The sequence below is a fragment of the Dendropsophus ebraccatus genome, chromosome 6, assembly GCF_027789765.1.
Source record: "Dendropsophus ebraccatus isolate aDenEbr1 chromosome 6, aDenEbr1.pat, whole genome shotgun sequence".
Classification (NCBI taxonomy): domain Eukaryota; kingdom Metazoa; phylum Chordata; class Amphibia; order Anura; family Hylidae; genus Dendropsophus; species Dendropsophus ebraccatus.
Window position 1 is genome coordinate 150247387 of NC_091459.1, and position 24639 is coordinate 150272025.

The following is a 24639-nucleotide window of genomic DNA, read 5'->3' on the forward strand; positions in this document are numbered from 1 at the left end:
ACACTACGAATTAGTTTACACTCTCAGGGACAAGGAGACACGGGCTAAGTCATTTTTCAACAAATGGAAGAGGTACCTGCATCATTGGCCCTCCCATGACAAACGAATGTCACTGATGAAGCATTTCAGGTTAACAGAGTGGTACTGCTTAGCAGACCTTAAAAGTTCCCTAGGTAATCTTAAAATCCCTTAACTACCCTTGCTCCCCAATTATTCCCTACAATTTCTCCCGGTACCCTTCCCTCCATGTATGCCACTCTCCTATGGCTGACATACAAATTATATCTATTCATCACCTGTGGGCACCGTCCCTTCCATACTGATGATGCATGTTTGTAGTATCACCACCGTCACTCCACCACTGACACGATTCTTCTACTTTCCTCCGAATAACTACTCTCTGAGCCCCTAGGTTTCACCCCCATGATTACTTCTATGGTATCTATTCCCACAGATATGATTGTAGGCCCCGCGATGATCATAATCATCCTCAAGATACACTCTCCCTAGACTAACAGAATCGACTTCATGCTTTGGTACATGCAAATTAGATTAGATTTGTTAAATGGTTCTATAGTTCTTTAGTCCTATTGGTTATTTTTGTTATCCAATATTTTATTGACTATGGATTTCCGATCTAGATATCAATCCTATCGTACATGTTGGTAACTACCAACAACACATACCTCACATGCTAGAAGCGCTGAGGCCTAGTCACTGTCCTGCCTTTTTGCTATGCTTGCATGTAAATGTAAATTTATGCTCTCTTCTATCTGCCTAGATATGTTGTATACTGATCTTCCACTATGTAAAAGTGATACGGTGAAATTTGTCTTGCAACAGATGTCTGTACTGATTTATCATATCACAAAAATCTCAATAAAATATGTTTAAAAAAAAAAAACAAAAAACATTATATTTCGATATTTCGAACGTTCTCACATCCAGCAACGCCAAGTTAGATTTATGTTTACATTTTTTAGTTGTAAAATGGGTGGGACTTTTATCTTTAGTATAAGGGGGACTCGGATCTTCACTATGGTGGGGATTTGTATCTTTATTATGGGGGGGGGGATTTGGATCTTTATTGGGGGGGGGGGGGGATTTGGATCTTTATTATGGGGGGGAATTTTTAAATCATTCGTCCCTTTTTGGTCATTTGATAGTTTACACAAATCATAGCTATGAATGAAGGCATTTCACACATGGCCGCCTCCCCTCCTTCCCCTGTGGAGGTCTAATACAGGCGGCCACCCATCACACCCCCTGAACCTTTTCCAACCCCTCAGCCTCATGCACAACCACACCCCCTCAGCTTTATCCACCCTCTCAGCCTTATGTACAATCACACCCCATGAGCCTTATCCACTCCTCAGCCTCATGTACAATCACACCCCCTGAGCCTTATCCACCCCCTCAGCCTCATATAGAATCACACCCCCTGGGCCTTATCCACCCCCTCAGCCTCATGTAAAACCCACTTCCTCAGTCTCATGTGTAATCAGACCCTCTAAGCGTTACCCATCCCCTTAGCCTCATGTACAATCACACCCCCTCAGCCTTATCCACCGCTCAGCCTCATGTACAATCACACCCCATCAGCCACATGTACAATTACAACCCCCTGATCCTTATCAACCCCACAGCCACATGTACAATCACACCATCTCAGCCTTATCCACCTCTCAGCTTTATCCACCCTCTCAGTCTCAGGTACAATCACACCCCATGAGCCTTATCCACCCCCTCAGCCTCTTGTACAATTAAACCCCCTGGGCCTTATCCACCCCCTCAGCCTCATGTAGAATCACACTTCTGGGCCTTATCCACCCCCTCAGCCTCATGTAAAACCCACTTCCTCAGTCTCATGTGTAATCACACCACCTGAGCGTTACCCATCCCCTTAGCCTCATGGACAACCACACCCCCTCAGCTTTATCCACCCTCTCAGCCTTATGTACAATCACACCCCATGAGCCTTATCCACTCCTCAGCCTCATGTACAATCACACCCCCTGAGCCTTATCCACCCCCTCAGCCTCATATAGAATCACACCCCCTGGGCCTTATCCACCCCCTCAGCCTCATGTAAAACCCACTTCCTCAGTCTCATGTGTAATCAGACCCCCTAAGCGTTACCCATCCCCTTAGCCTCATGTACAATCACACCCCCTCAGCATTATCCACCCCTCAGCCTCATGTACAATCACACCCCCTGGGCCTTATCCACCCCTTCAGTCTAAGGGCAATCACACCCTCTGAGCATTATCCACTCCCTCAGTCTCATGTACAATCACTCCCGCTCAGCCTTATCCACTCCCTCTGTCTCATGTGCAATCATACCCACTCAGCCTCATGTACAATCACACCCCCTAAACCCTATCGACTCCCTCAGCCTTATGTACAATCACACCCTCGAGCCTTATCCACCCTTCAGCCTCATGTACAATCCCACTCCCCCAGTCTCATGTGTAATCACACCCCCTAAGCCTTATCCACCCCCTCAGCCTCATGTAGAATCACCCCCCCTGAGCATTATCCATACCCTAAGCCTCATGCACAATCACACCCCCTCAGCCTTAACCGGAACGGCTCTGGCCGGATCATCTCGGCAGGTCGGCATCAGCGTGTGCCCGCATAAGAGCTTCCCATAGCCCACAGTGAAGCAAGCGGCCGGAGCCCATTGGTTATGTTCCATCCCGCAAAACTACGGCCGTAGTTTTGCGGCGAGAACTACGGCCGTAGTTTTACGTAGTGTGAACATAGCCTAAAGTTGTAAAATGGGTGGGACTTTTATCTTCAGTATAAGGGGGACTCGGATCTTCACTATGGTGAATATTTGTATCTTTATTATGGGGGGGGGGATTTGTATGTTTATTATGGAGGGAATTTTTAAATCATTTGTCCCTTTTTGGTCATTTGATAGTTTACACAAATCATAGCTATGAATGAAGGCAGATCACAGATGGCCGCCTCCCCTCCTTCCTCTGTGGAGGTCTAGTACAGGCCGCCAATGAAGCGGACTTTAGTCTTGTGTCTTATAGACCTCTTCTACACCATCATCTCTATCATCGATTGTACAGATCAGATTGTGGATCAGACATCAATAAAGCCTCACACCAGGAAGACACAAATCTGTATTTTATTATAAAACCTGAGGTTGTCATCACACATAGAGAAGATCCTCATCACACATGGAGAGGATCCCCATCACACATGGAGAAGATTCTCATCACACATGGAGAAGATCCCCAACACACAAGGAGAAGATTTCCATCACACATAGAGCACAATGATTCCGGCTCCCGGTAGATCAGTCCTCTGTGGATCAGGAACTCGCTCCTCTCAGGACGTCATCCTCATCATCCTCAGCTGTGCAGATCTCATGGTGGATTATACATCAATCACACATCTTAGCAGGAGGCCACAAACCATCAATTTACTCCAAAATAAAATTATCAATGGCACAACAAAAAAAACGACGATTCCCGATCCCGGCAGCAGAATCTTCTGTGGATCCTTAACCCTGACCACTGCCCTCGAGAAGAGGATCTATAGGGATAACAACATCAACATCATCATCATCATCATCACCACCATCCTCCTCATCATCACCACCAATAATAACATAATTACCATCACCACCATCCTCATCATCACCAACATCATTACCATCACCACTATCCTCATCACCACCACCATCTTTCTTACCATCACACCCCCTGCGTCCTATCCACCCCCTCAGCCTCATGCACAATCACACCCCTGAGCTTTATCCACCCCTCAGCCTCAAGTACAATCACACCCCCTCCGCCTTATGTGCAATCACACCCCCTGGGCCTTATCCACCCCCTCAGCCTCATGTACAATCACACCCCCTCTGCCTTATGTGCAATCACACCCCCTGAGCCTTATCCACCCCCTCAGCCTCATGTACAATCACACCCCTCAGCCTCATGTACAATTACACCCCCTCAGCCTCATGTACTGTACAATTACACCCCCTGATCCTTATCAACCACACAGCCACATGTACAATCACACCATCTCAGCCTTATCCACCCCCTCAGCCTCATGTAAAACCCACTTCCTCAGTCTCATCCTCATCATCCTCCTGCCCTCGAGAAGAGGCTCTATAGGGACAACAATATCAACATCATCATCACCACCACCATCCTCCTCCTCATCATCCCCACTATCCTCATCATCACCAACATCATTACCATCACCACCATCCTCATCCTCCTCATCACCACCACCATCATCATCATCATTATCATCATCACCACCAACAATAACATCATTACCATCACCACCATCCTCATCATCACCATATACACAGGATTACTGACAGGCTCCCTATATACACATGATTACTGACAGGCTCCCTATATACACAGGATTACTGACAGGCTCCCTATATACAGACCATAGACGTACCATTTTCTAGTAGTTTACTAATCTCATCCAAAAAGGTTGGGAGACCTAAAAGATAAGATAGAAGGAAAGTGGTGAGATGAGATGGAGGGCGACAAAACACAAAGTCTCTGTATTATGTCAGCTCATTATCAGATGATGATGTCATAGGATAGGGACTGTGAGGTCACACAATCTACATACTGATTCAGAGCCGGCCCTCCGCTCCAAAGGACAACTCTGCAACACCTGCTGAGGATGGTACACGGATCATGTCAATAAGGTATAATGTACTGTGCCCCCATAATAATATAATGCACTGTGCCCCCAGAATGATGTATATTGTACTGTGCCCCCATAATGAGGTATAATGTACTGTGCCCCCATAATGAGGTATAATGCACTGTGCCCCCATAATGAGGTATAATGTACTGTGCCCCCATAATAATATAATGCACTGTGCCCCCATAATAATGTATAATGCACTGTGCCCCCATAATGAGGTATAATGCACTGTGCCCCCATAATGAGGTATAATGTACTGTGCCCCCATAATGAGGTATAATGCACTGTGCCCCCATAATGAGGTATAATGTACTGTGCCCCCATAATAATATAATGCACTGTGCCCCCATAATAATGTATAATGCACTGTGCCCCCATAATGAGGTATAATGCACTGTGCCCCCATAATGAGGTATAATGCACTGTGCCCCCATAATGATGTATAATGCACTGTGCCCCCATAATGATGTATAATGTACTGTGCCCCCAGAATGATGTATAATGTACTGTGCCCCATAATAATATAATGCACTGTGCCCCCATAATGAGGTATAATGCACTGTGCCCCCATAATAATATAATGCACTGTGCCCCCATAATGAGGTATAATGTACTGTGCCCCCATAATGATGTATAATGCACTGTGCCCCCATAATGAGGTATAATGCACTGTGCCCCCATAATGAGGTATAATGTACTGTGCCCCCATAATAATATAATGCACTGTGCCCCCATAATAATGTATAATGCACTGTGCCCACATAATGAGGTATAATGTACTGTGCCCCCATAATAATATAATGCACTGTGCCCCCATAATGAGGTATAATGCACTGTGCCCCAATAATGGCATAATGTACTGTGCCCCCATAATGATGTATAATGTACTGTGCCCCCATAATGATGTATAATGCACTGTGCCCCCATAATGAGGTATAATGTACTGTGCCCCCATAATGATGTATAATGCACTGTGCCCCCATAATGATGTATAATGCACTGTGCCCCCATAATGATGTATAATGTACTGTGCCCCCATAATGATGTATAATGTACTGTGCCCCCATAAGGAGGTATAATGTACTGTGCCCCCATAATGATGTATAATGTACTGTGCCCCCATAATGATGTATAATGTACTGTTCCCCCATAATGAGGTATAATGCACTGTGCCCCCATAATGAGGTATAATGTACTGTGCCCCCATAATAATGTATAATGTACTGTGCCCCCAGAATGAGGTATAATGTACTGTGCCCCCATAATGAGGTATAATGCACTGTGCCCCAATAATGATGTATAATGTACTGTGCCCCCATAATGAGGTATAATGTACTGTGCCCCCATAATGATGTATAATGCACTGTGCCCCCATAATGATGTATAATGCACTGTGCCCCAATAATGATGTATAATGTACTGTGCCCCCATAATGAGGTATAATGCACTGTGCCCCAATAATGATGTATAATGTACTGTGCCCCCATAATGAGGTATAATGCACTGTGCCCCCATAATGAGATATAATGTACTGTGCCCCATAATGAGGTATAAGGTACTGTGCCCCCATAATGAGATATAATGTACTGTGCCCCCATAATGAGATATAATGTACTGTGCCCCCATAATAATATAATGCACTGCGCCGCGATAATGAGGTATAATGTACTGTGCCCCCATAAAGAGGTATAATGCACTGTGCCCCCATAATGGTATAATGCACTGTGCCCCCATAATAATATAATGCACTGTGCCCCCATAATGAGATATAATGTACTGTGCCCCCATAATGAGATATAATGTACTGTGCCCCCATAATGGTATAATGCACTGTGCCCCCATAATAATATAATGCACTGTGCCCCCATAATGAGATATAATGTACTGTGCCCCCATAATGAGGTATAATGTACTGTGCCCCCATAATGGTATAATGCACTGTGCCCCCATAATGGTATAATGTACTGTGCCCCCATAATAATATAATGCACTGTGCCCCCATAATGGTATAATGTACTGTGCCCCCATAATAATATAATGCACTGTGCCCCCATAATGGTATGATGTACTGTGCCCCCATAATAATATAATGCACTGTGCCCCCATAATGAGGTATAATGTACTGTGCCCCCATAATGGCATAATGTACTGTGCCCCCATAATGAGATATAATGTACTGTGCCCCCATAATGAGGTATAATGTACTGTGCCCCCATAATGAGGTATAATGTACTGTGCCCCCATAATGGCATAATGTACTGTGCCCCCATAATGAGATATAATGTACTGTGCCCCCATAATGAGGTATAATGTACTGTGCCCCCATAATGGCATAATGTACTGTGCCCCCATAATGAGATATAATGCATTGTGCCCCCATAATGAGATATAATGTACTGTGCCCCCATAATGAGATATAATGTACTGTGCCCCCATAATGATGTATAACGCTCTGTGCCCCCTTATTGGTATAACGCTCTGTGCCCCCTTATTGGTATAATGTACTGTGCCCCCATAATGAGATATAATGTACTGTGCCCCCATAATGGTATAATGTACTGTGCCCCCATAATGGTATAATGTACTGTGCCCCCATAATGAGATATAATGTATTGTGCCCCCATAATGAGATATAATGTACTGTGCCCCCATAATGAGGTATAATGTACTGTGCCCCCATAATGAGATATAATGTACTGTGCCCCCATAATGAGATATAATGTACTGTGCCCCCATAATGAGGTATAATGTACTGTGCCCCCATAATGATGTATAATGTACTGTGCCCCTATAATGAGGTATAATGCACTGTGCCCCCATAATGAGATATAATGTACTGTGCCCCCATAATAATATAATGCACTGTGCCCCCATAATGAGATATAATGTACTGTGCCCCCATAATGAGATATAATGTACTGTGCCCCCATAATGAGATATAATGTATTGTGCCCCCATAATGAGATATAATGTACTGTGCCCCCATAATGAGGTATAATGTACTGTGCCCCCATAATGAGATATAATGTACTGTGCCCCCTTGTTGGTATATCGCTCTGTGTATATATCGGTTATAGTTATTTACCTTCAGATGAGGAGATCAGTAAGGAGATGAAGAGGAGGAAGAGAAGTGTCAGCAGTTCCTGGATCCTCATGGCTTCTCAGGTTGTGTGGCCGACCAGTGTCCTGGGTGGTCGGAGATGGGATTCTTATAGAAGGTCCAGTGCAGCCCCTCCCAGACTGACCAGTATGAGGAAGAACCAGTAAGACCAGAGAAACCAGTAGAGGTTGTCTTCAATCTATGATGTATCATCTATCAGAAATAGAGGAGACTCGGCCGTCATCTAATGATCACAGAGCACTGTGTGTGTATATATATATATATCCTGTATACAGTCCTGTGATAGTGGCTGATAACAGAGAGTAGTATAAATATATATATATATATATATATATATATATATATATATATATCCTGTATACAGTCCTGTGATAGTGGCTGATAACAGAGAGCAGTATGTATCAAATTTACCTGAAATTTTTATTTCCTGGAGTCCGTAGGCAGCACACTCATGGGTTAATGGATTCCCTTGACCCGGACAGAAGAGGGTTAATCTAGCAATAGAATACAAACAGATTAATAGATTAACATACGGCACCTGCTGGTAAGCCTATAAAATAACCTCAAGAACCACAGGACTTCGTATAGTATGCAGCAATAGGATTTATTGGGGGGGTATATTGTGCTGCCTACGGACTCCAGGAAATAAAAATTTCAGGTAAATTTGATACTTCCTGGTCGTCCTACGGCAGCACACTCATGGGACATACAAAGCAATGAGATAGGGATCAAACTGAAATAGCTCCTTGCAATACGCTCAGAGCAAAGGCTGATCTCTCTGAAGATGCAAAATCCAACCTATAGTACTTCACAAAGGTGGACGATGATGACCATGTTGCCGCTTTACAGATCTGGTCCAACGGAACGTAGCATCTTTCTGCCCACGAAGTCGCTGTTGAGCGAGCAGAATGTGCGAGTAGAATGTCCAAAAGTTGTAATCTTTCGTCCTGTTCTGAATCGACAACAGGCAATACAATCTCCTGGTTTAGATTGGCAGTAGTAGGGACCTTTGGAAGGAAACCTGGCATTGTACGCAGGACTACCGCATGTGGTAAGAGTCTCAAGTATGGCTCCTTGCAGGAGAGGGCATGAAGTTCGCTAATCCTCCTGGCCGATGTTATGGCTATAAGGAATAAGGTTTTCCATGATAACCATTTCAGACTTGAAGACTCCAACGGCTCAAACGGATCTTCTGCCAATCTTTTTAACACAATAGATAGGTCCCATGATGGTATGGGATTGTGGAAGATAGGACGTATTTTCGCTACTGCCCTAAAGAAACGAGAGACGACTGGAACTCGAGAAAAAATACCTTCTATATGGGCATTAACTGCAGTTAGGTGCACTTTAAGAGTGTTTAGCTTTAAGCCTTTTTGAAAGCCTTCCTGTAAGAATTGTAGTATTGAAGAGACTTCTTTCTTTGATCTCTCATTAGTAGAGCACCATTCAGAGTAGATTTCCCATACTCTGGAGTAGACCTTTAAGGTGCTGGGCTTCCTTGATGACATCAGGGTTTGTATTACTTCATCCGAGAACCCCTGATCTTTTAGTCTGTCATGTTCATGTTCCCAGCCGTGAGGTGAAGATTGGCTGGGTCTGGATGGTACATCCCTTCCTGTAGTAACAAGTCCGGGACTAGAGGCAGTTTCCAATAATCTCCCCTCGAGAGCGTCAATGCGAGAGGGAACCAGCTGAATGACAGGCCGTCGACCGCCCATGGGTGATCCGACCTGGAGAGGGAGCAGAACCGAGGCAGCTTCGAGTTGTTCCTTGTCGCCATCACATCTATTTGGGGGCGACCCCACTTGGACACTAGTGAATTGAATATTGATGGTGCCAGTTCCCATTCCACTGGATGCATAATTTTCCTGCTGAGTAGATCGGCTTTGGTGTTCAGCACTCCTCTGATGTGTACCGCCAATATGGATATAAGATTCCTCTCGGCCCAGTCCATTATTTGGCTGCACTCCCTTTGAAGAAGTTGGTTCCTTGTTCCGCCCTGTTTGTTTATGTAGTAAACTGACGTAATGTTGTCTGACTGAATCTGGACCGCTTGATTGCGTAGAACTCGATGAAAGTGTATCAATGCTAGTTTGATGGCCCTCAGCTCCTTCATGTTGGATGACAGTTGTTGATCCTTCCAGGACCATTTTCTCTGAACCCAATGGGTCCCTACATGGGCACCCCAGGCCAAGGCGGAGGCATCCGTTGTGAGGACCATAGGTGGAGGAGATGTCAGACTCTTCCCCCGTTTCAGACGATGTTTGGAAAGCCACCATTTTAGATCTTTCTTCACTTTCACTGATATCGACATCATGTGATCTAGATGATCTGGAGATCTTCCCCAATGGGTTAGTATTTGATCCTGAAGGACTCGGATGTGTGACTTGGCCCATTGATGAGGTTAACATTAGTACTGACATTGCAAAGCGGATGGAACACTGTTGATGAGAACAAAGGTTCTGGACGGCATGCTGTATCTTTATCACCCTTTCTGGTGTCAGGAAGAGACGCATCTGATCGGTGTCGATAGTAAACCCCAGGTAAGTGATTCGGGTAGAAGGTATGAGGTTGGATTTTTTCTGGTTTATTAAAAAACCGTGGCTCTGTAAAACCTTCAAAGTCAGATTGAGATGATGAAGAAGCAACTCTTTGGAAGGCGCTCTGACTAGCCAGTCGTCCAAGTATGGTGTCACGTACACCCCCTGAGTCCTCAGATGAGTTGTTAATACCACCGCTATTTTGGTGAAAACTCGGGGCGCAGACGTTATCCCAAAGGGAAGGCAGGTGAACTGGAAATGCTGGGTCTGATGCTGATGAAGAATTGCCACTCTGAGAAATTTCCTGTGGGATTTCAGGATAGGCAAATGTAAATAAGCATCTTGTAAATCTATCGTGGCGAGAAAGTCTCCTTTTTGAATGGCTAAGACGGCGGTCTGAATGGACTCCATTTTGAATCTTTTCTTTAAGAAGAATCCGTTTAGGAATGTAAGATCGATCACCAATCGCCAGTCCCCGGTAGCTTTGGGAACGGCGAATACTGGGGAATAAACCCCTTGACCTCGCTCCTGATCTGGAACTTTTTCCAGGGCGCCTTTCTGAATGAACTGGAGAAGTAATTGACGAACCACTAGATTTGGGGATTTGTTCAAGAGAAACTTGTTTGGAGGGAACTTCCTCAGCTCTAAGGAGTAACCTCTCGAGACCGTTGAAGTCACCCAAGCATCTTCTGATGTTTTTGCCCAGACTTCTGCAAAGTTTTGTAGTCTTGCTCTGACTGGCTGGGAGCAAATCCCGGCGTCATTGTTCTGTTTTGTTGGAGTCGAATTTCTTTTTCCCACTTTGGTTGTGCTGCTGCTTGCCGCCATACTGCCTCTTTTTGCCTGAGGAACGAAAATTAGAATGTTTCGTTGGAGTCCTCCTGTACTTTGCCTTGAAGGATTTAAATGGCTTCGGCTTAAAGGGAAAGCCTATTCCTTTCTTTTCACTTAGTCTCTTGAGGATGTTGTCAAGTTGCGGTCCAAAGAGAGAAGCAGGGTGAGAAGGTAATGAGATGAAATGATTCTTGGAGAGCACATCGCCTGATGACCATTGTTTCATCCAGAGTGCTCTCCTTGCCGCATTAGACACCGCCATAACTCTTGAGGTATACTTCAGGTTGTCCATGGGTGAATCACACAAAAAATCAGCCGCCAATTTCATAACCGACATGTTTTGAAGTAATTCTTCTCTGGGCACGCCTTCTTCAATATCGTTAAATAAGTCACTTAACCAAATCCTCAAGGCTCGCGCTACTGGTACTGTTGCCATGGAGATTCTGGAAGATGATGCAGCCGCAACATAAGCCTTTTTAGAAAGGGAATCTGCCTTTCTCTCCATCGGATCAGACAACAGGGAGGAGTCTTCTGAGGGAAACAACAATTTTTTTGATAGGCGTGCTGCCTCTAGATCTACAAGTGGCGGAGTCACCCATTCATCCGTGTATTCAGAATCAAGTCTGTATACGGACTTAAACTTAGAGCTTGTTTCAGGCTTCTCAGGTTTGGGCCAAGTACTTTGGAAACATTCTTTTACTAGAGGATGGCATGGAAACACTTTATTTTGTGTTGGTGGGAAATAGAACAGTTGCTCCCTTTTTGGTTTATGGGAGACAGACGTATCCGACTCCACCGCTCTTTTCACTGCGGACAAGAGTTTAGGGACTGAATCTTTTTCAGGAGTGACATGTCCTCCACTGATTCAAATTTAGATTCTTCAGAATCTTCATCATCAGAAGGCCCATGCTTATCTGATACAGTAGCCGAAGGCCCAGGTGTTGACCGCATGCTATGACCTGTGGGGTCCTGAAGCTGAGCAGAAAAGGAATTTTTTAAGTCTTGGAACGTCTCTGACATCTGGTCTTTGAACCAGGATAGAAATTCCCCAGCTGGAAATTGCTGTTGCTGGTGATGACGATGATGTCTCTGAGACACTGATAGGCATGAAGCGCAATTAGATCGTTCCCAGGTATCAGGAAGTGGTTGCTGGCATGTGGCACAGGAATTGTGCCTGCTCTTTCTCCTTCTCTTTCCCCCAGGGCTCGACATCTATGGGAGAGCACAAGAGAGGGTTAGAGAGAGGAGACCCCAGGTTAACCATATACCTTGTGCACCAGAGAGACCTGCTGCCTAGGCAGAGTGCTGTCTCTGTGTGCACTCGCGGGCTTTTTATAAGCCGGACATGCGCAGATGCGATTTCCGGACGCCGGACTCGCGCATGCGCACTTGCGCTGCGGCCGCACTATGTCATCCGATCTCGCGAGACCGGAAGGCCGCGTCATCGTCGGCGCCATCTTGGAAATGGGCCGGAACTAGCAACAGACATGTGAGGCTCTCAGAGATGGCGGTGAGTCTCGGCAAAGGTGATATACATTCAGTGACTGAAGTTTGGATGCTTACCTGGGGATTATAAGTCAGTGAAACATAACACTGACACCATGGCCGGCCGTAGATAGGTGCAGAGCCGGACACATGGACACAGCTGAGGGACTAGCATAACGCCAGTATACGGCTGAGTATTGTTTTGTCCCAGGGACCATGAGAGGTATAGAGACCGCACCATTCCTTCTTCCGTCCGAGAAGAGAAAAAAATACCAAGTCCTGTGGTTCTTGAGGTTATCTTATAGGCTTACCAGCAGGTGCCGTATGTTAATCTATTAATCTGTTTGTATTCTATTGCTAGATTAACCCTCTTCTGTCCGGGTCAAGGGAATCCATTAACCCATGAGTGTGCTGCCGTAGGACGACCAGGAAATATATATATATATATATATATATATATACTGTATACAGTCCTGTGATAGTGGCTGATAACAGAGAGCAGTATATATATATATATATATATATATATATATATATATATATATATATATATCACACTCACCGGCCACTTTATTAGGTACACCTGTCCAACTGCACGTTACCACTTAATTTCTAATCAGCCAATCACATGGCGGCAACTCAGTGCATTTAGGCATGTAGACATGGTCAAGACAATCTCCTGCAGTTCAAACCGAGCATCAGTATGGGGAAGAAAGGTGATTTGAGGCCTTTGAACGTGGCATGGTTGTTGGTGCCAGGAGGGCTGGTCTGAGTATTTCAGAAACTGCTGATCTACTGGGATTTTCACGCACAACCATCTCTAGGGTTTACAGAGAATGGTCCGAAAAAGAAAAACCATCCAGTGAGCGTCCGTTCTGTGGGCGGAAATGCCTTGTTGATGCCAGAGGTCAGAGGAGAATGGGCAGACTGGTTCCAGCTGATAGAAAGGCAACAGTGACTCAAATAGCCAACCGTTACAGCCAGGGGCGTAGCTAAAGGCTGATGGGCCCTGGTGCAAAATTTTAGCTTGGGGCCCCCCCTATGCCATCTGATGAGGCACAGTCAGGCAGTGAAGTTTGTTGGTTTGGCTCACATAGTAACATAAGGCTTGATCAGCAATGTGGCTGACTATGTATCTATCTATCTATCTATCTATGCTCATTATCATCATATTGTTAGGGCCTGTTCACACAGAGCAAAAGATGCAGAATTTCAAGCGGAGTCCCCGCAGGAGACGCTGCTTGAAATTTCGCCTGTCCCATTGTCCTCTCAAAGAATTGACAATCAGGCATATATATATGTGTTTGTGTACAGAGTATATGTACTGTATATGTGTGACTATGTCTTAAACATACAGTCACATAAGTACATATGGTCAGGCACGTATATACCCATTTAGAGACGCATATGCTATACACACAAGCACATACATATTACAGTCACATATATACCAATACACATACATGCTGTACACAAAGGTACGTACATACAGTCCCATATACACATACGGACATAGATATACATAGAGACACATACAATTACATATACACAGGCACATATAGTCAAGCACATATATAAGCATACAGAGACACACAGACGCTGTATAACAGGCACTTACATACAGTCTTATGTACACATACAGTCAGGCATACCCATACAGGGGGGGGGCATGCATGCATACATACTGTACACAGAGGCACATACAGTCTTATGTACACATACAGTCAGCTTCATAAATACTCATACAGGGACAGAGAGAGAGACACACACACAGCCACATATATATATATACTCATACAGACACACACAGTTCTTTACAGTGAAGCACTTACATAGTCCTCCTCTCCTGTATTTTCTAGGTACTGTGTGGGAGGAGCTTCTTCTGCAGGGGACAGGACTGCTCTGTAACCCCCTGTATGCTGTATCCTGTCCTCTCCCCACCGATCAGCATGAGATATGCAGCAGCAGATCGTTCCTGTTCCTCCTCCTGGAGCATGTAACAGGGTCGGCCGGGGCCTCCTGCTGCTGCACAGTCAGTGGAAGAGTCTGTCAGGGCCCTCAGCATCTGCTTTAGAAAGCAGGGGGCCTGGGAGGGAGGGTGTCCGCTGCACTGCCTGTGCGTTTTTTAATATGCAGCCTGATTAATGCTGTTCTCAAAACCCGCCTGTTTGGGGAGAACTGTGAGTGACAGGGGGTGGGGAGGGGGAGTCGGCGGGCCCCCACCGGCGTCGGGCCCGGTCGCCATAGCGACCCTGGCGACCACTATAGCTACGCCACTGGTTACAGCCAAGGTAGGCAGAAGAGCATCTCTGAACGCACAGTACGGCCAACTCTGAGGCAGATGGGCTACAGCAGCAGAAGACCACACCGGGTGCCACTCCGCTCAGCTAAGAACAGGAAACTGAGGCTACAATTTGCACAAGCTCATCGAAATTGGACAGTAGAAGATTGGAAAAACGTTGCCTGGTCTGATGAGTCTCGATTTCTGCTGGGACATTCGTATGGTAGGGTCAGAATTTGGCGTCAACAACATGAAAGCATGGATCCATCCTGCCTTGTATCAACGGTTTAGGCTGGTGGTGGTGGTGTCATGGTGTGGGGAATATTTTCTTGGCACTCTTTGGGCCCCTTGGTACCAATTGAGCATGGTTGCAACGCCACAGCCTACCTGAGTATTGTTGCTGACCATGTCCATCCCTTTATGACCACAATGGACCCAACATCTGATGGCTACTTTCAGCAGGATAATGCGCCATGTCATAAAGCTAGAATCATCTCAGACTGGTTTCTTGAACATGACAATGAGGTCACTGTACTCCAATGGCCTCCACAGTCACCAGATCTCAATCCAATAGAGCATCTTTGGGATGTGGTGGAACGGGAGATTGGCATCATGGATGTGCAGGCGACAAATCTGCGGCAACATCATGTCACTATGGACCAAAATCTCTGAGGAAGCTTCCAGCACCTTGTTGTATCTATGCCACCAAGAATTGGGGCAGTTCTGAAGGCAAAAGGGGGTCCAACCCTGTTACTAGCATGGTGTACCTAATAAAGTGGCCGGTGAGTGTATCCTGTATACAGTCCTGTGATAGTGGCTGATAACAGAGAGCAGTATATATATATCCTGTATACAGTCCTGTGATAGTGGCTGATAACAGAGAGCACTGTGTGTGTGTATATACTGTATATATATATATATATATATAGTAGAGTTAAGGCGGCACTCTAAGCCTTAGTGGATTTATTCGCCCATTATGTACAATACAACATTTCAGTTTCCCAATGAAACCTTTTTCAATCATCACATAGACCAGTGTGGGAGGGGGCTGGGATTTATTGTCCATAAGCTCCGCCCATAATTAGTGACATCATAATTACATATAGAATATAAACAATATATAATAAACAGTGTTATGCAGTATATATCTCTTAGTACATCATGGCTGTATAATCAGTGACCATGCGCCCCAGGTGCTGGGAGAGCCATGGGGGCCATCTTGGTTATGGTATTCCTATACACGGGTCCCGATCAGTATACGGAGACCACGCGGGCGCACTAGGTGAGGAGGACAATAGAAGACGTCTCTGCTATGGGACTCGTTGGCCATTTCTTCACATAGTAAATAAACCCCTCACGATTAGACCGGGAGTCACTGTGCCGTGAAGCCTTAAACGTCCGCGCTTGGTCTCTGTCCTCAATCCATATGGAGTACTGGACCATCGGACTGGTAGCCTCCCAATCCTTCCAGTGCTGTCAGGTGACCTAGATCGGGATCGCCCAGGCTGTACGAACTCAGGCAGACATCCCTTAGTCTTTAGTGTGAATAGTAGCTAAAAGCGATTCCATAGTATGGCACCCATCCATCCATCATCCATCCATCCATCCTCCATCCATCCTCCATCCTCCATCCATCCTCCATCCATCCATCCTCCATCCATCCATCCATCATCATTCATCCATCCTCCATCCATCCTCCATCCATCCTCCATCCATCCTCCATCCATCCATCCTCCATCCATCCTCCATCCATCCTCCATCCATCCATCCTCCATCCATCCATCCTCCATCCTCCATCCATCATCCATCATCATCCATCATCATCCATCCACATTAAACAAAAGGTCACTAGTAGAGAAAAAGGTGAGTAGAGAGGCGCCCTCCATCAGCCACGGTCCAGACCATCTGTATAAAAGAGAAGAAAGAAGAAACAACATTAACAATTCATCCATTATAGACGTACACAACCAAGACGTGCATGAAGTGTAAATAGTGGAAAAATATAGATAGGTATTAAATCCCAAACCTAACACCTCCGAGGGTGTCACACACACAGGGCTGCATCCAGGCACGGACACACACAGGGCTGCATCCAGGCACGGACACGCACAGGGCTGCATCCAGGCACGGACACACACAGGGCTACATCCAGGCACGGACACGCACAGGGCTGCATCCAGGCACGGACACGCACAGGGCTGCATCCAGGCACGGACACGCACAGGGCTACATCCAGGCTACAGAAATGCTCTCAGCCAAAAATCAACATTAAGTCCATTTGGGTGTAATGAGTTAAGTTTTGAGATCCATTGAGCCTCTCTCAATATATATATATATATATCCTGTGACTAAATGCTTGGGGGCAACTCCCTACAAGGGGGTTCTACTTACTGGTGGGTATAACTACCTGAGGAAACTAGTGCACAGAAGGGCCTAACTACTCCATGGGGGCAGAAAGGGGCTAATACTATATTGCGGCTGCACACAATGGGCCTAACTACTACATGGGGGCACACGCACAGACAGTCTATCCTATGGATGGCCCAGAAGCACATTCCACTCCTATATAACTTCTGATATGTTACTGCTCATGGTGAGACTAACAATGGGGGGATATTGTGTGTGACTGGCATCTACCACTACATGGTCTATGTATGGGGGGATATTGTGTGTGACTGGCATCTACCACTACATGGTCTATGTATGGGGGGATATTGTGTGTGACTGGCATCTACCACTATATGGTCTATGTATGGGGGGATATTATGTGTTACTGGCATCTACCACTATATGGTCTATGTATGGGGGGGGATATTGTGTGTGACTGGCATCTACCACTATATGGTCCCTGTATGGGGGGATATTGTGTATGACTGGCATCTACCACTACATGGTCTATGTATGGGGGGATATTGTGTGTGACTGGCATCTACCACTACATGGTCTATGTATGGGGGGATATTGTGTGTGACTGGCATCTACCACTATATGGTCTATGTATGGGGGGATATTATGTGTTACTGGCATCTACCACTATATGGTCTATGTATGGGGGGGGATATTGTGTGTGACTGGCATCTACCACTATATGGTCCCTGTATGGGGGAATAATGTGTGTGACTGGCATCTACCACTATATGGTCTATGTATGGGGGGATATTGTGTGTGACTGGCATCTACCACTATATGGTCTATGTATGGGGGGATATTATGTGTGACTGGCATCTACCACTATATGGTCTATGTATGGGGGGATATTGTGTGTGACTGGCATCTACCACTATATGGTCTATGTATGGGGGGATATTGTGTGTGACTGGCATCTACCACTATATGGTCTATGTATGGGGGGATATTGTGTGTGACTGGCATCTACCACTATATGGTCCATGTATGGGGGGGATATTGTGTGTGACTGGCATCTACCACTATATGGTCCCTGTATGGGGGATATTGTGTGTGACTGGCATCTACCACTATATGTTCTATGTATGGGGGGATATTATGTGTGACTGGCATCTACCACTATATGGTCTATGTATGGGGGGATATTGTGTGTGACTGGCATCTACCACTATATGGTCTATGTATGGGGGGATATTGTGTGTGACTGGCATCTACCACTATATGGTCCCTGTATGGGGGGATAATGTGTGTGACTGGCATCTACCACTATATGTTCTATGTATGGGGGGATATTGTGTGTGACTGGCATCTACCACTATATGGTCTATGTATGGGGGGGGATATTATGTGTGACTGGCATCTACCACTATATGGTCTATGTATGGGGGGATATTGTGTGTGACTGGCATCTACCACTATATGGTCTATGTATGGGGGGATATTGTGTGTGACTGGCATCTACCACTATATGGTCTATGTATGGGGGGGATATTGTGTGTGACTGGCATCTACCACTATATGGTCTATGTATGGGGGGATATTATGTGTGACTGGCATCTACCACTATATGGTCCCTGTATGGGGGGGATATTGTGTGTGACTGGCATCTACCACTATATGGTCTATGTATGGGGGGATATTGTGTGGGTAGTATAGAGTGACTATCTCCTATATCAGCAGTTGTTGTGATGCGACCACATTCTCGTCCATTAGTTGTAACGTGAGGGGCATAGAACACCATGTGACCTTCCTTCTGCTTTGTCTCACAATGTTTTTGTTGTTATTTTTACTATTTTTCTCATTCAGGTTTTGAACAGATCAGAATGGGCCAGAAAACCCTGTTGTGTGACCTTTACCCTCTGTCATTTGTCAGCTGGCCATAAACATGACATGATGGACCCCAGCTCTCTCTTCTGCCCTGGGGGTATGGCTGGAGGGGGCAGAGGGGGCAGGTTTTCTTCAGATCAGGTGGTATGTGCCTCCAGGGAAGACGGGGGTCACAGCTATCTCCATCTCTTCTACAGTCTTCTGCCCCCAGGACCTCGCTCTGATTACTCTTGGTCACCAGGAATCACACGTCTGACCAGTTCTTGTCACCAGTCTCCGACCTCCGGGATCTCAGTAAGATCATTGTACAGTATGATGGATCGGGGGGACTCCCAGTTTAGACGCCTTGGGCTCCATATCAGAGATAGCTCAGTGTCCAAACAGCCCAGGGTCCTTCCCATGTCCTACGTCCATACAACTAAGAGCAGTCAGAGAAAGTGAGCAAAAGAGTTTGCTATGGATCATCTGACATGGACCTTCAGGTGGAACAGGTTCTCCTCACCTCTCCCAGGAGTAATAGGTGCAGCTTCAGGGTGAGGGACTAGATGAGCAGAGTCAAAGGAGAGAGTCATGGGAGGACACACGGGGAAGGACACAGAGAGTCATGGGAGGACACACGGGGAAGGACACAGGAGGGAGTCACGGGAGGACACACGGGGAAGGACACAGGAGAGAGTCATGGGAGGACACACGGGGAAGGACACAGGAGAGAGTCATGGGAGGACACACGGGGAAGGACACAGGAGAGAGTCATGGGAGGACACACGGGGAAGGACACAGGAGAGAGTCATGGGAGGACACACGGGGAAGGACACACAAGAGAGTCACGGGAGGACACACGGGGAAGGACACAGGAGAGAGTCACGGGAGGACACACAAGAGAGTCACGGGAGGACACACGGGGAAGGACACAGGAGAGAGTCACGGGAGGACACACGGGGAAGCACACAGGAGAGAGTCACGGGAGGACACACAAGAGAGTCACGGGAGGACACACGGGGAAGGACACAGGAGAGAGTCACGGGAGGACACACGGGGAAGGGCACAGAAGAGAGTCACGGGAGGACACACGGGGAAGGACACAGGAGAGAGTCACAGGAGGACACACGGGGAAGGGCACAGGAGAGAGTCACGGGAGGACACATGGGGAAGGACACAGGAGAGAGTCACGGGAGGACACATGGGAAAGGACATAGAAGAGAGCCATGGGAGGACACACGGGGAAGGACATGGGAGAAGGATGCAGGGGAGCCACGGGAGGACGCAGAGGCATAAAGACAAAGTCAACTTTAAGTATAAAAAAAAAAAAAAAAAAAAAGAAGTTCCCAGAAGCAATAGATCTGAGCAGCAAATAAATGTCTTACTTTTTTTTAGTATTATTGGCGCTTAGGCCTCCTCTCTTCTTGTCAGGACAGGTTACTGGTTACGTCAGGATGAGACCTGTTAGTGTTTCCAATGACTGGAGCCAGTGATGAGGACATGGAGCTGGTAAGGTGCCGGATGGGGATCACATTTGCTAGGCTGGACGAGATGGTGACATCCAGGAGCTGAGCTGCCATGTAGTAGTATCAGAGTTTAATGGAATTGCGAGTAGATTATCGGTAGTACTGGCCATTCCCTCCCCCTCCAGCTCTTGTCCCTTGGTGGAATCCTGGTCTAACTGCTCCATGGTAAAAAGTCTAGAACAGGGGTGGGGAACCTCCGGCCCGCGGGCCGCATCCGGCCCCTGACACCTCCGGATGTGGCCCGCGGCTCCCCTGTGACATGCGCCGCTCTGGAGGAGAAGGAGCCGACACACACGGCATCCTCCTGTGTCTGTGACAGCTGCCAGGAGGATGCTGTGAGTGCCGGCTCCTTCCCCTCAGAGCGGTGCACATCTTCTGACTCCTGCCCTCCTGTGACGTGCGCCGCGCTGGTGAGGCAGGAGCTGGCACAGACACAGGAAGATGTGTTGTATGCCGGCTCCTGCCTCACCAGCGCGGCGCAGAGCGGCGCACGTCTTCTGACTCCTGCGGGCCGCGTGCGATGACGTCATTTCATCACGCGCCGCCTGCAGGAGAAGACCGGCACAGAAGAGAGGAGGGAGAAGAGGACCTGGACAGCGTGGGAGCGGAGGAAAGGTGAGTGGGATGTTTATTTTTTTCATTTGGGGCAGACACTGGGGGTTAACTAGGCCACCAGGGACATGACTGAGGAGTTAACTAGGCTACCAGGGACATGACTGGGGGGGTTAACTATGCAGTGTCCCAGAACATACAGACTACTACTCCTATTATGGCCATTTCTCTTGCTGTGTCAATGCCTGTTCTGGTAAGTGTTTGCACTGCAACTGCTGCTGGTTTTCCCCTAGTATTCTCTGGTATTGTGCATTTTCATGTGTATTCTCATGTGTTCCTGTGTATTACAGTGTACAGTGGTATGCAAGGCTGTTGATCACGTGACCTGTAACCATGGTTCCTCCAATGGCCGACTAGCTCTGGCCAGGAGCAACCATGTGACCTCCCACTTCCTGCTGACAAGTGAGTCTTCCCCCTGCTTCCAAGCAAGGAGGTTGTGTGGTTCTATCCTCTCCCACAGAAGAGTGACTAAGTCTGCTGCTATATACCAGTCTTCGGCTGTTTCTGCCTGCTCAAGTGACCGGATTCTTTTCTCTCATCTGGGTGTCATTCCGTTATCTCTCCTCATCGCTGCAAGGATTCACAGCAAGTATTATTCTCAAGCTAATCCAACCAGCAACGCTATTCCTCTCATACTCCTACTCCCATCATCCGGCACGTATTCTCACAGCCTATGCAGCACCACTCCTGCTTTATTTGTCAAAGCCTGCTATATACCCGGTTGCATCCGGACAGAACTGTTGCTACTAGTTACCTCATCTATAATAAAACCGCTGTTACTGAACCCTGGCATTGGTGTCCACTAACTGGTGCCCTGACTAAGTGCAGCGAAGAATCGCATGCCCATCATCACCCGCAGATTCCTCAGACCGGCCCTGCAGCTGTGCTGCCCTCAGGCCTATACCGTGACAAGTATAACCCCTGCAGCTGCCCCGGTCATTGCCCGCTCATAACACCAGCACTGCGGAGGTGGCCCCCAGGGGCCAGGGCATCGCATTTTTGGCGTCACGAACAGGATTGAATGACTGTGTTGTGCCAACTGTCAGTGTCCCCAGAACTGTACTGCTAATCCCCCCCAGAGACTTTGCTATTGCCGCGCTGCGGCCTGCTAAGGGGTCAAGTCAGCCGGTGACGCACTGTCTTCGCGCGCGCGCGCGCTCCGCCCCGGCCCTGCAGTATCCAAGCCTCTGTTGCAGGAGGGAAGGAGATTGTGCTCGGACCGCCGGAAGTGTTGATGCTGACTTCCGCCCTATTCCTCTCCGGTCCCGGACACCCTGCCTATCGGTGCCTGCTGTTCCCGCAAGCTCTCCTCGCCCCTGCTTTCTTCCAGGCGCCTTACATCAGAACCCCTCGTCATGTCCACCGGCCATCACAGTGACTCTGACGGGTCCGGCAGTTCGCCGACGGCCCGAAGAAGGCTTCCCGCGGCTCCCGTTGCTATGGCTACCGCAGCGGTCCCATTCTTCATTGGGCCCAACAATCTTCCCAGTTATAAAGGAGAACCCCATACGTTGGCTGATTTCAAGGAAAAAATTTCCCGCACCCTTGAACTTGTCTCACTCTCTCCCACTCAGCAGGTGCAGTTGCTGCTAGGACAACTTGAGGGTCCTGCTGCCGAGGAGGTGCGGTCATGGCCAGCTACGGAGAAAGCTAATGTACAACAGATCCTGACCCGGCTGAGTAAAGAATTTGAGGTACAGTCACCCACGGAGGTCCGCCTTAAGTTTTATGACCGACGACAAAGGCCAGGTGAGACCCTCAGAGACTATGCACTAGCACTCCAATCTGCCTACCGGGCCCTGAGACAGGTTGATACCATAGACCCCTCGGCTGTGGAGAGTATGATCACTGACCGCTTCATAGAGGGGGTGGACTCTAGACTCATCCAGAGCCAACTGCGTATGCTAGCTGCCCAAAACCCTACAATGCCTTTCCTGGACTTCAAGACTCTGGCTCTGAGGGTGGTTGGCATTGACAATCCCTGTGCCGGCTGTACTCCAGGTTCAGATTGCCCGGATCCGGTGGGACCTATACCCTCACCTCCAGTGCCCACTATGGTTCCACCAGTTTCCGCTATACAAGCTGCCCAACAGTCTATCCCGGCTAATTCACCAGCGATCCCTGCTCTCCTTACGCAAGTGGTTGACTCTCTCTGCCAAGCCCTAAGGGGGCTACAAGGGGCCTATCCAACACCTCCACCACCACAGGACCCCTGCCCTGAGTATTCAGTTCCCGATCGGCCTCCTCCACCGAGACTTAGATCCCCTGAGCGCCCCTATTGCCGCCACTGTAGGCGACATGGACACTACCGCTCTCAGTGCTATCAGTTAAACGGGCTACCCCTGGGTCCGAGGGCCAACACCCAGGAGGTCGAGATCCAGGCCCGCAGGAAGCACAGTGGTTCTCAAGGTTCCTCTCACAATGCCCGCATGTGACTCTCTGGGTGGACGGAGTCCCCCTGGAGGCTCTGGTAGATACAGGTTCCCAGGTTACCACTATCCCGAGGCATGTGTTTGAAGAACATTGGGATCTGAGAACCCTAGGTCCAGTTGAGAAATACCGTCTGAAACTTATTGCTAGTAATGGTCGTCCTATTGTGCAACTAGGTTACTGGGAACCCACTGTCTGCATAGGGAAGCGGGAGCTAGCGCGTCAGGGTATCATTGTTACTGAGGCTCAGGGAGATAGTGGGACCGTGGTATTAGGCATGAATATTATCCGTCATGTATTCACTGAAGTGTTGGATGCCTTGAATGCCTCTATGTCTTGTGCTATGTCTCCTCAGTACAGGCAAGCCGTTCAGAAGACCATAAAGGTGCTCGCCGCTCAGCGGAAATTTGCCAATCCTCGAGGAGAAATCTGCCGTGTCCGCACTAGAGATGCTCGTCCGATCACCATCCCAGCTAACAGTGAGTTCCTCATCTGGTGCAGGGTCCGTCCAGGCCTCAACAATGCTGATTATGTGGCCCTTCTGGATGCTATTGAAATTGAGGGGCAACCTCTTGTCAGGGCCGCTAGAAGCCTGGTGACCGTCTCCAATGGTCAGGTCCCTGTCCGTCTGGTGAACCTTGGAGACTCCTCAGCTGACCTACCCAAGTTCACCACCGTGGCCATGTTATACCAACTCGATCCTGAGGACATCGTCTGTGAGGAGACCATCGCCTATCAGAGTTCCATCCGTGGCACTCAAAGGGACTCAAACAGGGCTCTCGCCCCTTGGTGGGATGAACTCCATATTGGCGATGCCAATACCCCACTTGAATACCTCCACGGCATCCTCAAGGTGGCCAAAAGGTATCACGAGGCCTTCAGCAAACACTCCCTCGA

The 24639-nt window shown here is 47.6% G+C and overlaps 1 long non-coding RNA gene across 1 annotated transcript; it reads right to left on the bottom strand.

Moving 5' to 3' along the window:
- Positions 1-3158: 3158 nt before the first annotated feature.
- Positions 3159-14831, bottom strand: LOC138794549 (uncharacterized). The gene is made up of 4 exons (XR_011363465.1): positions 14514-14831; positions 7787-8014; positions 4441-4485; positions 3159-3552 (listed from the first exon to the last, which is right to left on the bottom strand). It is a non-coding gene; the product is annotated as an uncharacterized lncRNA (long non-coding RNA).
- Between the last annotated feature and the right edge of the window lie 9808 nt (positions 14832-24639).